Below are 15,207 nucleotides of genomic sequence, written 5' to 3'. Positions count from 1 at the left end.
CATTAAAATTAGTAGGAAATGTATATTTATGGGGACTATTCCCAGATAATCTGATTCAGCAGGAATTGAGTGGAAGCTCAGGAAGCACTGCCTGAACTATCTCTTTAGAATTTGGATAGATTTTTTCACATACATTCTCATAGATTGCATATATACTCTTTAAAATTTCAGATTTGTAAATTTCATGTACACTTATTTGCAAGAAACTATGTAAGCAGTTCCACCAGTAGTGCACGGAGCTGTCAAACAATGCAATAGAGCATACTAGGTTTTTAACCTCTCAAGGGCAGGGTAGGACCATGTCTTATTTGTCTTTGAGTTCCTCAAGCAGGTGCATTGGCCTTGATTCTTCATAATCTATTCTCACTTTATCTTTGGTGTAAAAACTAAATTTAAGAGTATTACCTTGACCAAACTGGTCAAGGCAATAAAGTAACTTCTCACATGCCCAAGAGCAAGCACCATGATATTTTAAAGATATGACTTGCCCATCAATAACACATTACCAGAATTTAAGAGAAAAAAATAAAAGATACAACTGAAGTAAATTCCCTGGAGCTCTTTTGAAATTGTTTAGAAAAAAATCATGTCTTATGTGAGATTTGTCTAGAATTTAATTACATTTGATAATCCTTTCCAGCTCTATAATTCCATTTTCCACTGTTAGGTCTCAATACCCAAAATTGTCAGCACACTTCTGAACAAAGGTGTCTTTGTTCTGGTAGCAAGGGATTCTATTTCTATGTCTCTATTTGACCTTCAAAATCACACTCAGAACAAGTTGGGTGTCGAAATACAAAGAAGGCTCCTGAAACCTCTTATTGGCCTGGCCAAAACATGTGGTATATCTACAAGGACAGTCTGTTTGCCTATCTGGAAAGTACACTAACACTTTGTAATTATTTTGAAATAGTGTTGGTTTTGGGTGAGTCAGCTAAATTATTGACCCATTAGAAATAGTAATGCCAAGTAGTCTATTTTCAGGATGATTTGCTTGTCTCTTTTTCTATAATGGTTCAATGCAGAGCAGACAACTGATTATTTTGCAACCCAATCAGTGGTTCAGCATCCTGAAATAGGCCAGCAATAGAATTAGACCAGGAGAGGATCAATAGACCAGAAGGAGGTTTTTTTGTTTTGTTTTTTAATGTCTTTATTGATTTCAGAGAGAGGAAGGAAGAGGAAGGGGGAGGGGGAGAGGGAGAGAGAGAGAGAGAGAGAGAGAGAGAGAGAGAGAGAGAGAGAGGAACATCAATGGTGAGAGAGTCATTGACTGGCTGCCTCCTGCACTCCCCCCACTGGGGATCAAGCCCGCAACCCCGGGCATGTGCCCAGACTGGGAGTCAAACCACCATCTCCTGAATCATAGGTCGATGCTCAACCGCTGAGCCACACTGGTCAGGCAGGAGTTCTCTTTTAATCCAATCCTACCCTTTAAGAATTTAGTAGATAGCAATCATAAAGAAGACAGGGTGTTGTGATTCATTTCCCTTGCTTTTTCAGGTCAAAATTGACCATTTTAGTTTATGGGCTTTTAACAGATTTTTCACAAGGAAAGAATCAGAAATTGGAATCAGGTTGCATTTATAGCTCTTTCAGAAGCGTTTGCTGTATTAAGCTTCTAGCATGTACTAAAGTTCAATTACTGGCAAGCTGAAATACTCACAATGTAAAAGATTCTAAAAGTTGAGAGGGAAGAGAGTTGGGATGATGGGTTTAGTTAATTTAGTATAAATTTACAATACACTAACAACATTTTTAAGTTAGACCTTCCAGCACCAAGGTTTTTTATCTATAACACATTGTCATGCAGAGCTCAGCACAAGATAAGCTGCACTGGCAGGATGAGCAGAGTATTAAGAAGCAGGCAACCTGGGTTGTCTGGCTTTTGTTAGCATGTGAGCTTTGTAAGTCAGTTTCCCCACTTGTAAAATAAGGAGCTTAGACTACCGCATTCATAAGCTAATTATTACCTCTATAGTCCTATAGTTATATAACTTGAATACTGAAGCATTGGTATTAAATGAGAACATTTAGTAAGATAGATCCCAAGTAAAACTTAATGGGAATTTAACTTATCTTTAAACCACTAGTTTATCTCTATTATCATTAATTTTAGCCCAGTTTAGGTATAACAAGTCTTCAGATTAAAATAGAATATAATTGATACAGCTCTAGGATAAAGGAAATCTACCTCAAAATTCCCAAGTTACTTTGCACATTAGTTGATTATACTAATAAAGATGCAAGGTATTGAGCCAACCTTTTTTCCCCCATTTTTTCTTTTTATAAAAAATTGAATAAAGCAATAGCATTTGAAATATTTTAGTCCTAGTGTTAACGAGACTCACATGATTTTTATTTGTGTGGAATTACATTCTTGGTTTTCCAAAGTCCCATTTCCCTTAATCCAGTTCTGGAAGTTGTGCAGTTGGGGATTCAGTAGAACTAGAAGCAAAGCCAGTGTCCAGAGCTTCTGTCCAGTGATGGAGCTGGGTCCTGTTGAGCATTAGGCTAATTGTAGTCCATCAGTCCATTGTGTGGGGTCCACCTGACTGTGAGCCATGTGGGAGAATGCAAGACAGCAGGATCATGAGAGTCCCACCAGCCAGGAGTCAAGAGTACAAGAGAGAAAGAGTGAGAACCCAGAGAGCAAACTCCTTTACTTGAGAGATTAAATATCTTAAATCTTTCCCCACTTGTAGTGGCCATGCCTACTGACCAATGACCTGTTCCCAGGAGTGGCTGACAAGCGAGTACCTTCCCTGTTTCACCCAGACTTTACTAGGCATGTGTCTGTTCTCCCCATCCAGTCCCTTTGGGTGGCTACCTAGGGAGTGTTAAACTGCAGCTTCCTGGCAAATCTGCATAAATAACTATAATAGTTGGCCTTCCCTTTGTTCCTTTCCAGTTATTTATAACTGGGTTAATTACAATGATATCACAGTTTTTGTTTTTGTTTTGTCCCCCACATACAGCAAACATATCATTTGTGCTATTCTGTATTCTGATATTTTCACATAACACTGTATAAACATGAGGAGCTTGGACTACTGAATTCCTAAGCTAATTATCAATTTCCATTTTTCCATATGGGCTTCACAATTATGATTTTTAATGGCTGCAAGCTATTCCCTCATGTTGGTATAATAGCATAATCTATTAGTTGTTCTCCCAATTCTGTTTCCAGTTTTGACTAATGAAGTAGTCTATTCAAAACAGTAATTTGACATTTGATATGATTTATTCTATCCCTAGTAGTCTATATTTGTCCTTTTAATTTCATTTGCCTATAATTACCTCGGGTATATTTACTTTGGTAATTTCTTCACTTTTTTCTGTTTAAGAAAGCTTTTATTTACCAATTTAGAAGTTACATTTTTTTTTAATTACAAAGATATGCAGTTTTAAATTTTTTTTTTGTAAAATAACGAATTTGCCATTTTAATTATTTTTATGTATTAATTCAGTCTTATTACATTTATAATCTTGTGTAACTATCACACAAGATCCCAAACTTATTTCCAAATTTATTACCCAAAACAAAAACTCTAACCATTAAGCAATTATTCTTCATTTCCTCTTACCTCAGCCCCTGGTTACCTCTAATCTATTTGTCTATGAATTTGTCCATTTTAGATATTTTACGTAAGTGGAATTGTATTTGTCCTTTCCTGTCTGGCTCACTTAGCATGTTTGCAAAGTTTGTCTATATTATAGCCATGTATCAAAACTTCATTCCTTTTTATAACTAAATAATAATCTATTATATGTATATTTTGTTTATGGATTTGCTTGTTGATGGACACTTGGGTTATTGCCACCTTTTGCTATTGTGAATGAGAATGTGATAAACACTGGCATACAAGAATTTGTTCTAATCCCATTTTCAGTTATTTTATTTACCAAGGAGTAATTGCTGGTTCATATGGCAATTCTACATTTAGCTTTTTGAGGAGCTGCCAAACGTTTTCCACAGTAACTGCAACATTTTACATTACCTTCAGCAAAGTATGAGAGTTCCATTTTTCACAGCAAAGTTTGTTATTTTCTGTTTTTTATTCTAGCCATCCTGGTGTGTGTGAATTAGGATCTCTAGGATCTCTAGGATCTCATTGTGGCTTTTTTTAAATTTGCATTTCCTTAGTGACAAATGTCATTTCCTGTGCTTATTGGCCTTCGTATATCTTTGGAGAATGTCTATTCAAGTCTGTAGCCCATTTAATTGGGCTGTTTCTTTTGTTCAATTTTCTAAGTCAATATGTATATATCTCCAGAATATTCAGGAGAAGTTTTAACAACCAGAATATATATATATATTCTGGATGGATATTAAAACTTTCAGATATGATTTGCAAATATTTTCTCCTATTTAAAGGTTGTGATTTTACTTTGATAATGTCCTTAGATACACATGAGTATAAATTTTGGTGAAGTCCAATTTATCTACTTTTTTCCTGTTTTTTGTGCTTTTGGTGTCATATCTACTTCAATCCCTTTTTATTTATTAATCTATTTTTCCCTTATAGTTCCTTCAGATTCTTTAATGTCACTTTATCACCACAAGTTATATTATTGAACAACCTGGGAATAAAAAAGTAAAGATTTGCAAAAAGTTGTCTTCCTAAATTTCTTATTTAAAAATATTTTAGTAAGTATTGAAATTTTTCTGTTTGGAATGTTAATTTAGCTCTGAATAACTTTTTTCCATCTTTATATAAAAGGTGATATTCTAGTAGCTAGTGAATGTAGATGTAGTTTATAAAGCACTTTTGGATGGTCTAAGGATAAATAGCCACTCTAGACTTTCTTGGGGAAGTGCCTGAAGATAAATAACAATGCTGTATAAAGGATAAAATAGGATCCAGTTAAATATAGGGAATTTAAGATATATTCTCTATGAGTAGGTTCTGTCAAAGAACTAGGCATAATAATTATACATCTTCTAGGGTGCTAATTCTCTCATTTAAGGAAAAAATAAAACCAGCAGTGGTGTTTTAGGGAAATGTTAGATAGGTTGTATATAATTCCTTGAGTTAAGGCTTGCTTATGGTCATATGGTTGATTCCTCCAAATACATGATCTGCTGAATAGTTTTTTTGTTCATGGCAATGCCTTCACCCTCAAAGACCTTGTACAGATGTTACCGACTGGGGTTATCAGCTGGGACCTTGGTTCTTCTTGTGGATGCAGAAAAGATTTTAAGGTCAACGAAAATGAAAGTAAAGTGAAGTGGGATTTATTGAAAGTACACTCCAAGTGAGTATTGGGCCAGTTGAGAGAGACAGACAATGGCCCCAATCTCCTTGGTTATATGGCTTAAATGAGGGATTTTCTGGGTGGAGACTTTCATTTGCATTGACAGAAAGGGGTTATATAACTGTATTTCTTCTGTGCCTTTTCCCATAATGCATACAGAAAAACCCACAGGGTGGGGGGTCAAACCACAATGCAAATTTCGTAATTAGTCCAGAGCCCTAGTAAGGTCACATTTAGCTCATGTCGTTTTCCTCTGAGCTTGTGCAAAGAACCCGCTGGTTCCAAACCTGTCGGCTGGCTGTGTGCTGGCTGCTGGGCCACCCATAGAGGGGTGGTCTGAAGGCAATGTGGGTCCGACCCGTCAGGACCCTAAGGCAGGCCCCACCCCAGCTGCTCATGTTTAACGTCCTAACAGAAATATTAAGTCTCAATACCAAGCTTTGCCTCCTTTTCATCTTCAGGTTGCATTTCCAGCCCTAGAGCAGCTTTCAGTAATTTCATTCAGCTTGACTCTCTGACCCAGTCATGGCAGCTTTGCACATCCAAAGATGCTAAACTTTCAGATTATTTAAATGTTATGGGCTTCCTGAAGTCTGACCTTTCTATACAAAAGACATCCCCATAGTTTAAGAGAGATGAGAAGAAAAAAAAGGTGTTTGAAAATGGAAACAAAATTTCCATTGCTAGTCTGTTGAATTCACAAATTTGTGATCTAGGTTTCCAATTAATCACATAAGGAGACAGCTACTTAAGGACTGACCATCTCTTTGCAGCAGTGTTGGGACAATTGATGAACTGTCCTTTTTATTTTCTATTTTATAAACGGTATTTTGTACTGAATTCAATCAGAACTAAGAAAGTTAAAATTTAGATTTCAGGAAAAAATGTTCAATAACTTGTTTAAAGGTTTATCATTTTAATGGTAGCTTGCCACCATTTCATGGATGCTGGCAGATGAGACGGAAGTCTTGCATCAGAGATTCCCCGTGATAACAATAGCCAGAGCATCATTCCTTTTTTACACTGGTAGCTTGAGCCCCAATTCCTACAGGGTGATGCCAGAGGGCCCTGTAGCAACACAGTATATTGCATTAAAGAAATGGAATCTGAGCTTAACAAACCTGAATCCTTTATGATGAGCAGTAAGCAACCTGCCCTCTGCTCCCAATGGAGACACTACCATTGAAAAATACTCTGGAGGAACAGAAACTCAAAGTTCCATGAAGAACTGTCTCCTCACACTTTTATACATTGCACACTCATATCTGCACCAGGCTATATCATAATGTTGATATAAATGGTAAGTCATGTAACAAAACATTCAAATTGAAAATGGCCCTTTCCTTGAGACTAATTAATCATTTGTCAAGATGTTAGCTTTCACTTTCCAGGATGAAGGTCAGTTGGCACTAGCTTGTAGATATGCATTTTAGATATAAAATGCATGCCAGAGACTTTATGCCTACTCTAGTCCTAGCATATAGTAAGGAATTTAAGAGTAGCTGTTGTCATTGTTCTCAGTTCCAGGTAAGCGTCAAGTACTTTTTGTTTTCCTGCTTTCCTTTTTTTCTTTCTGGACTCAAACCTGCACTACTTGGAAAGCTCTTACCCAGATGTTACATGTCCTATTGCCTCACTCCCTTTAAGCCTGTGCTCAAATATTTATTTCTTAGTGAGACCTACCTTGCCCCCCAAGTTATACTCTCTCCCATCTACTCCCTATCCATTTTACCTAGCTTTTTCTCTGTATTTTATTTATTACCTTCTATTACATAACATATTTACTTATGTTTTATCTTCAGCTTCCCCCAATGAAATATAAATTCCATGAGGGTAATAGTTTCTAGTCTAGTTCACTGATAATTCTCTAGCCCCGAACACAATACCTAGCCCATGTACCTAATAAGTTTGTTAAATGAGAGCTAAGGCTCAGAGAGACAAAGTACCTCATCAGAATTTCATATCTAACAAGGCAAGATTGGGACTCAAATGCAGGTCTTCTGACTCCAAGTCCATTACTATTTCTAGTATAGAACACTTACTTTCCTCCACCTCGCACCACCCTAAGGCCTCAAAGGCCGATGTAGGCTAGCTCTGCCTGGAAGCTGGGAGACCCCAGGAAAAGGGGGGAAGCAGAAAAGGGAGAAACTGTGAGCCAGCCTCACACAGATGGATTTCTCTGAACCCTATAAATGTGAACTGTCAGAAGTCTCATCTCTCCAAGTCAGGGCTGCCCAAAGTAACAAACACTTTACATACAATTTTAATCTACAGAGCAATTTAGAAAACTTTCACAAATGAATCCTCCTAGGATTCCCAGGGTATGGACAAAACAAAGATAGCAGAATTTTAAATAATGAAGTATGTGGCCCGGCCGGGCGTGGCTCAGCGGTTGAGCGTCGATCTAGGATCCAGGCGATCGGGGTTCGATTCGCGGTGAGGGAACATGCCCGGGTTGCGGGCTCGATCCCCAGTCAGGGGCGTGCAGGAGGCAGCCGATCAGTGACTCATCATTGATGTTTCTATCTCTCTCTCCCCTCTCCCTTCCTCTCTCTGAAATCAATAAAGATACATATTTTAATAAATAAATAAATAAGTATATGAGAGAAAGACAGCAGAAAGGTTTCATGGTATGGCTAAAGAGCCCAGAAAAGCTTACCTCATTCCGAACATCCAAATGTTTTCATCACTGCTGACAACTTTTAGGAGCACTTTAACTCCAGTGTCTATGTATTTACCAATCAGTGAGAAATGCTGACATGCATATTGCTAATTAAAGTTTAAATTGATTAAAATAAATTTGATGCACATGTGGCACATAGGACAACACATCATCACAGACAGTTTCATTGGACAGCACCACTCTGGGTGTGCCCCATGTGATACAGTACTGGCTTCAGCCTACATCTCAGCCTAGTGGAGCCAGAATTGTTTTGTGTGGCTGTCTGTTGTAGCCCTGGTGCTAAAACAAACCTCTTCAACACTTCTTTTCTCTTAGTAAACTTTGAGGGATTGTTTCATCTTGTCCTGTCTTTTGAAGCCACAAAGTGTTATGTTTTCATGTCACTTCTTCATTAACCTTGAGTCCCCAAAAGCTGAGCCTCTCGTCATCTCCTTCCCTACTTGCAGTCCTTATTCTCAGCTAGCTGACAGTTCCTGGCTATATGAAGTTTAGGGCAATTCACCTTTTTGTTATCTCACTCTTTAAGATATTGTAAAATTAATCTTCTTTGTCCTAATTAAAGTTACAAAGCATTATTAGCTAGATTTAGAGGAAGGGGGGGGAAATATGTTCTCATAGAAATCAGCTGTATTTGGAGGGAGGAGAACCAGGCTTTGAGATGGATGGTTTCGCCACAGGCCAGTCACCTAACTCTCTAAAAGTCTCCCTTGTTGCATTTACGAACATAGTCACATCTGCTAGAGATTTGGGTGAGTGTTTCAAGAGCACGAGGTATACCTATAAAATCAGTTTCAGATCTTGTTGGAAAGTTTAGTTAAAAACAAATCCTCTGAACCCAGAAAACCTTTCCACAAAGGTAGTAGATAAAGAAGTAAGCACAAAATCAGGATATGGTACTCATCACAGATCGTCTGCTAAGAAACTGCAAAGACAGAAAGAAGTCTCATCCTTTCAAATAGCCGAGCAGATACAACTGTTACCTACATGATCTCAAGATAAACAATAACTAGTCCTCATGTCACAGGCTTGACAGCACCATCTGAAACACAAAGTTCATTCTAGATTCAGCTGGTAATAGGAGTGACCATCTGTGTTAGCTCGTTGACTTTGCACAAAGGAAAAATAAACTTCTATCTTTGTGACAGGAGGGAGTTTTACAACTTCGAAGCACCCGCCAAAATTAGACTCCTACCTATCCACAGAACCTGGGAAATGTAGGTACTATCTCCCTTGATAATTACAGTTCAGACTAGCAAGAGTCTTTTAAAACTCAAAGGGGCAGAGAAAGAATTTATAATTAAAACTTTACAAAAGAAAATGTTCTAAGAAAAGGGAGAGAGCTATGTCTCTTCCCTTATTTTTAATGAGAAGTAAGTCTCTTACTTGTATTGGTATTTGCTCTTAAAGTGTCCACAAGCAGTATATTAATTCATACATATAAAAGTTGTATAACCATTTATAATGTGACTTTATTTGACTATTTATTGGGAAAAAATAAGTTTAAAGAGTCTAAATTGCAGATTTTTTTAAAAGAAATTTTTACTCTCGAATAAACCTTATAAATTAGGGTTATACCAAAGAGAATGTCAGTAAGTAGAGGTCCTTGCTATCTTTGAGTATTAAATTGAAAAGTTGTATAATTAATAATTTAAGTCACAGGAATGACTGACAAGTACTTGAAAACAGTGTGCTGTAAACATTAATACTTCTACCAATAATTTATTTTATATTTGTAGAACAAATTTCATTTTATAGGTAATATCAATAATTTTCTACATATTCTGAATTGGTGACATTCAAATAAAATTTTACTATATTAATCAAACAAAAAACTTATTTATTGCCTTACTATAGGTGTGTGCCTAATTTATTGTGTTATTGACAATGTTGCACATAACAATAATATGTACTCACCAACTTCTGTCATAATTTAGAAAAACTAAGGCTCCTTCACACAATTTCATTAAAAATTTTATTCTAACACTTCGAAAAAAATCATACATTAAAGAAAGAATCATACTATCATTCTCTTCAAGGAACAGTCAGCTATGGTCCATGTACACTATATATTTCATTTTCATAAAATGCCTTAATGTTAACCAAGTGATCAGAACAGGGCCCGGGTTTTTATACACTCATTAAGTACACATACCTATTAACCCAATTATTTGTAGTTCAAACACATGGATGCTAAACAACCACAGTTCTGGTTTTATGTATTCAGCAGAATTCAGAGATATGAACTATGTAAGTAAAGAAATTTTAAAATATTTCAGTGGCTTCCCATTGTCCTTAGGATGACTTTGGAATGCTTTTACTAGGCTAAAGTGCTAAATAAGTCCTTCTGCCCTCAGACATCTGCCCATTTCTCCACTCTTCACTTGTTCCTCATCTCCCCTAAAGCCTGCCTAGTCTTTCCCCAGTTACCAGGCTTTCACTTGCTTCAGGGTTTAAATACTGTATCATTTTCTACCTTGCTCACCCTTCACTTTGCCTCTTACTATTCCTTTAAGTTCGGGCTCCAAGTTTTGTAAGGTGGTGTATTTCACCACCAGAGCTATTACCAATTAGAGGACACCCTTTGAGTTAAATGACCCAATATAAGTTGCAAGTTGTCTTATATAAAGTTAATTTAATAGAAGCCACTAACAAACTATATCCCAATGAAGGGTCAGCCGATTTTTCTTTTCCCATTTTTTTTTTTTTTTTTGCTTATTCCTGGGGTTTCTCATTTGGGGGCCTATATGTCCCAGAAAGCCACCTTTATCTATCCTAAAGTTAATTCTACAATCCTATTTTCTCAGCTAATTTTTCTTGTTCTGTTTATATTTTATTAATCTTGATGGTACAAGAGTTTATCTTTCCTAATAGTACATTAATAGTACATTAATAGTACAGAGAACGTATCTTATACAGTGCTTACATCTGTAATCTTGAATTATGGTACCTACCACAGAGTAGGCCCTTAATGGTTGAAGTAATGCACAGGAAAAAAATAAACTGGCCCAGCCGGGCATGGCTCAGTGGTTGAGCATCGACCTAGGATCTAGGAGTTCTCGGTTCGATTCCTGGTCAGGGCACATGCCCAGGTTGCGGGCTCAATCCCCAATGACTCTCTCATCATTGACATTTCTGTCTCTCTCTCTCTCCTTCTCCCTTCCTCTTTCTGAAATCAATAAAGATATATTAAAAAAAAAAAAAAGAAAGAAAGAAACTTAAAGGAGCTACCCGTTATGAGTCTATCTCCTCTAATGTGTGATATGCTTAAATTGATTGGTTCAAAACTACATATGCATTGCTTCTATGCAGTGATTTTAAGTACACTTACAGAAGGTACAGTTATTTTATAATTGAGTAAAATCTGGCAAGGAACTTTCTTGTCATCTGATTCTTTCTTTTGCATGCTTGTACAGATGTCATTTTTAAGTCCACAACTAATTTTTCACATAAAATTAGCAGAATCCTGGACCACTAACCCAGAAACTAAACTAAAGGACAGGCAGAAGCAGGACAGAATCTAATTTTGTTTTATAAAGGATGTTGTTCCCATGTATATTCAATATTCATCATTATCCTGGGTTCTTTGGCAGTATGTCAAGGCATAAAACTGAAATTGACTTCAGTTGGGGAATTAGTGATTCAGGAAGTTTTGGCAATAGAGATCAATTAAGCCAGAAGTAGAAAGGCAAAAATGGACTCTTCCACCTCTTGTGGTGTTGGTTTTCCCTTTTTCCAAATCCTAATATCTCTAAAATAATCCATTCCACCCATTTATTACTTGTTTATTTTTGTTTAAAATATTACAGATGTCCCTTTTTCTCCCCAATGACCCGTTCCACCCCACCTCACCACCCACCCAGGCCCTCTCCACACCATTGTCTTTGTCCTTGGGTTGTACATATATGCATGTAAATTCTTTGGTTAATCCCTCCCCCTCCACCCACCCACCCTCCTCCATCCCTCTGAGATTCGTCAGTCTGATCCATGTTTCCATATCATTGAATCTATTCTGTTCATCAGTTTCGTAAGTACGTTAGATTCCACATATAAGTGAGATCATGTGATATTTGTCTTTCTCTGCCTGGCTCATTTTGCTTAGCATAATATTCTCCAGGTCCTTTCATACTGTCCCAAAGGGTAAAAGATTCTTCTTCTTTATAGCTGCATAGTATTCCATGGTGTATATGTCCCACATCTTTTTTATCTACTCATCTACTGATGGGCATTTGGGATATTTCCAGATCTTAGCTATTGTAAACTGTGCTGCTATGAACATAGGGGTGCATATATTCTTTCTGATTAGTGTTTCAGGATTCTTAGGATAGATTCATAGAAGTGGGATCACTGGGTCAAAAGGCAGCTCCATTTTTAATTATTTGAGGAACCTCCATACTGTTTTTCATAGTGGCTGCACCAGCCTGCATTCCCACCAGCAGTGTACTAAGGTTCCCCTTTCTCCACATCCTCACCAGCACATGTCGTTTGTTGATTTGTTAATGGTAGCCATTCTCACAGGTGTGAAGTGATACCTCATTGTGGTTTTAATTTGCATCTCTCTGATGATTATCGACGTTGAGCATTTTTTCATATGTCTCTTGGCCATCTGTATGACCTCTTTGGAGAAGTGTCTATTCGGGTCCTTTGCCCATTTTTTAATTGGATTGTCTTCCTCTTGCTGAGTAGTATGAGTTCTTTGTACACTTTGGAAATTAGCCCCTTATCAGATTCATCCTTGGCAGATATGTTTTCCCAGACCGTGGTGTTCCTTAGTATTTTGAGGTTGATTTCTTTTGCTGTGCAGAAGCTTTTTAGTTTGATGTAGTCCCATATGTTTATTTTTTCTTTTGTTTCTCTTGCCCTAGGAGAGGTATCGGTGAAAATTCCACTATGTGGGATTTCTGTGACTTTACTGCCTATGTTTTCCTCCACGATTTTTATGGTTTTGTGACTTACATTTAAGTCTTTTCTCCATTTTGAGTTTATTTTTTGTGTATGGTGAATGTTGGCGGTCTAGTTTCATTTTTTTGCATGTATCTGTCCAATTTTCCCACCACCACTTATTGAAGAGACTGTCTTTACTCCATTGTATGCTCTTGCCTCCTTTGTCAAATATTAACTGACCATAATGGCAGGGGTCTATTTCTGGGGTCTCTGTTCTGTTCCATTGATCTATATGTCTGTTGTTGTACCAATACCAGGCTGTTTTGATTACAGTGGCTTGTAGTACAGTTTGATGTCTGCTAAAGTGATCCCTCCCACTCTGTTCCTTTTTCTCATGATGGCTGCAGCTATTCAGGGTCTTATTTGGTTGCATATAAATTTTTGAAATGTTTGTTCTAGATCTTTGAAATATACTGTTGGTATTTTAATAGGAATTGCATTGAATTTATAAATTGCTTTGGGTGGTATGGACATTTTAATGATATTAATTCTTCTAGTCCATGAGCATGGTATCTTCTTCCACTTGTTTATATCTTCCTCTATTTCTTTTTTCAGTGTCCCATAGTTTTCCGAGTACAGGTCTTTTACATCCTTGGTAAAGCTTATTCCTAGGTATCTTATTCTTTTAGTTGCAATGGTAAATGGTATTGTTTTTTTAGTTTCTCTCTGAAAGTTCATTGTTGGTGTATAAAAATGCCATTGATTTCCGGATGTTGATTTTGTATCCAGCTACCTTGCCAAATTAATTTATCAAATCTAGTAGTACTTTGATGGAGTCTTTAGGATTTTCTATGTACAATATCATGTTATCTGCAAATAATGACAGTTTTACTTCATCCTTTCCAATTTGGATACCTTTTATGTGTTCTTCCTGTCTTATGACTGTCACAAGGACTTCCAGTACTATGTTGAATAAGAGTGGTGAAAGTGGACATCCCTGTCTTGTTCCTGTTTTAAGGAAAATGCTTTTAGTTTTTACCCATTGAGTATGATGTTGGCTGTAGGTTTGTCATATATGGCATTTATTATGTTGAGGTATGATCTCTCTATTCCCACTCTGCTGAGAGTTTTTATCAAAAATGGGTGCTGGATTTTGTCAAATGCTTTTTCTGCATCTATTGATATGATCATATGATCTTTTTCCTTCATTTTGTTTATGTGATGTATCACATTTATTGATTTGCAGATGTTATACCAGCCTTGCATCCCCAGAATAAATCCGCCTTGGTCGTGGTGTATGATCTTTTTAATGTATTGCTGGAACTGGTTTGCTAGTATTTTAGTGAGGATTTTAGCATCTATGTTCATCAGGGATATTGACCTGTAATTTTTTCCTTTGTAGTGTCTTTATCTGGTTTTGGGATTAGGATGATGCTGGCCTCATAAAGAGTTTGGGAGTTTTCCCTCCTCTTGGATTTTTAAAAATAGTTTGAGGAGGGTATTTAGTAAAACTCATCTGTAAATCCTTCTGTTCCAGGACTTTTGTTTGCTGGGAGTTTTTTTATTACTGCTTCAATTTCATTAGTTATTGGCCTATTCAGGTTTTCTGCCTCTCCTTGATTTAGCTTTCATTCTACCCATTTTAGTGTCTACAGGACTGATAAGAGCTAGTGGGTTCTAGGTTATTACCTCTTCCATAAATGTGTGCATTTTAAGCAGAGAACACCAGAAAGATCAAGATGCTTGAAAGATACAAGAAAATGAATCTGTGATGGGAAAATTTCAGGAAGGTGAGAGAATTTGACAACAAACCTTTCCTATGTCTCCCAAGCTATATTATAGAAGCAAGTTTACTCCTTTGCCCATAGCCGATTCTGTTGGAGAGGAGCTGTGTTGTATTTCTTGTCATTGGGTCGTGTCTGGAGGTACTGGAAATTTAAGAATCATTTTGGAGATAAGGAAAGGAAAAGTGGAAAAGTTTTATATCTAAAAGTATATCAGTGAGAAGGAAGCTGCTTAGGAGAAAATAAGATAAAATCACATCCTTTGTACATCAACCAAAATTTCAGAAATGCTACCACTCAATAGGAGTCTGTCTTGTTTATTAACCTTTTCTCCCTTCTAAGCTTTTCTCTTCCATTTTCTGCTGAACCTGGTTGCTTTCTTTATCATTCAGTTCAGTTTTCTACCAGCTGTTCTGAAATAACGAGGGCCTTTTAAGAGAATAAATTCATATTTTCCTACTGAACTTTCCATTCCTACCTACAATAAAAACATTCAGTGAGTCTAATTTTAAGTAATCAACATTTTCAATATAATGGTTAAAGGATATATATCTGAATTTGCATTTATTTGTAGAAATTGTTTCTAGAAGCTATCCATTT

General features: G+C 36.8%; 1 protein-coding gene across 2 annotated transcripts in view; it reads left to right on the top strand.

Moving 5' to 3' along the window:
* Positions 1 to 15,207, top strand: part of HTR2A (5-hydroxytryptamine receptor 2A) — a 76,203-nt gene that overhangs the window by 21,925 nt on the left and 39,071 nt on the right. The window lies entirely within an intron of this gene.

Source organism: Miniopterus schreibersii (genome assembly GCF_964146895.1).
Source record: "Miniopterus schreibersii genome assembly, chromosome: 2".
Taxonomy (NCBI): Eukaryota; Metazoa; Chordata; class Mammalia; order Chiroptera; family Miniopteridae; genus Miniopterus; species Miniopterus schreibersii.
The sequence above is the reverse complement of the archived record's forward strand: the minus strand, read 5'-3'. Positions and strand labels throughout refer to the sequence as shown.